Genomic DNA, 1,213 nt, shown 5'->3' with positions numbered 1-1,213 from the left:
GAACCATGACCTCCTGGCTCATAGGTCGATGCTCAGCCACTGAGCCAGGCTGGCGGGGCTGCTTGTGTGTTTTGATCCTGTAATTTCACATCCTAAGAAGGTGACCTGATGTGAAGGTTCGTGTAAGAAGGGGCACAGACGGGGGCTGGTGGCACCTGAGCTGGGCTGTGCAGAGCCCTCCTCGCACCCAGCTCCCTCCCCGTGGCCGCCTCATTCCGGATGATTAATGTCTATTCCAGGCTCAGCGCTGGCCGCCTCGCTTCCGCCTCCCTCCGTCGTGTCTAATTGGTGTGCTCTGCAAGCGCTTGGCACTGCGCTCGCCTTTCAAATGCCCTCGAATTCTGTTGGCTCCTCTCTCCTTTCTATTTAAATTCAAAACCCACAGTGCTCGCCCGGGGCTCCCACCATCCCAGCGCCATGAGGAGATTACAGTTCTGCAGCAGCTGACTCCGCTGCTCCCAGAGTCCCACGCTCCCCATCACGGGAAGCAAGGGCCATGCCACCTGCCACACAGGCCGCATCCTCCTCCCGCGCCCGGAGCGACGCGGGACGGGCTTTCTAATAATAAGGCTGACGCTTGCAGCACCTGGTTCGCTTCCTGGACCTGCAGGAGCCGTGAAGAAACCCAGGGAGTCGGGGAGGCAGGGCGGGTGGGGGCTCCGTGCAAGGGCCCGGCCTGGAGGCACAGGGCCTGGCGCTAGTCCCGGCTGCTTCTCACTCTCACGCCCTCCCTGGTCCTGGGCAAGTCACGGCTCCCCCGGCCACAGTTTCCCCATCTCTGAGAAAGATGTGGGACTGAGCATCCTCGAAGTGCCCTCGAGCCCCACAGCCTCTGTGGCCTCCCGCTCACACGCGAGGAGACGGGTTCCTGGCGGGGCCAGGGCTCTCTCTGTCCGGGATCTGCGCTGATCAGGTGCACATCCCGGAACACACATCGGTGCAGCGTGGGAAACGGGGGACTGTCTCCCCTCCCTGAGAGAGCGAACTCTCGGCCCTCACAGCTCTCCAGCCTGGCCCCGCCCGCTGTTTCCTTCACTGGGAAACTTCCTTGATGGAGTTCCTGGAGGGTTTAATATACGCCTGTCAGTTCCCTGACATCCCCCCATGGAGCGACGGGGACGTATTCCCTCTCTTGAAACTGGGCAGGCTGCTGGAGTGTGTGGCCAGCCGAGCAGGCAGAGGTGAGGGATGGATGTGGTCTAGGCTGAGTCTC

The sequence above is a fragment of the Myotis lucifugus genome, unplaced genomic scaffold (genome assembly GCF_000147115.1).
Source record: "Myotis lucifugus unplaced genomic scaffold, Myoluc2.0 scaffold_1081, whole genome shotgun sequence".
Classification (NCBI taxonomy): Eukaryota; Metazoa; Chordata; class Mammalia; order Chiroptera; family Vespertilionidae; genus Myotis; species Myotis lucifugus.
Note: the sequence above shows the minus strand (reverse complement) of the source record.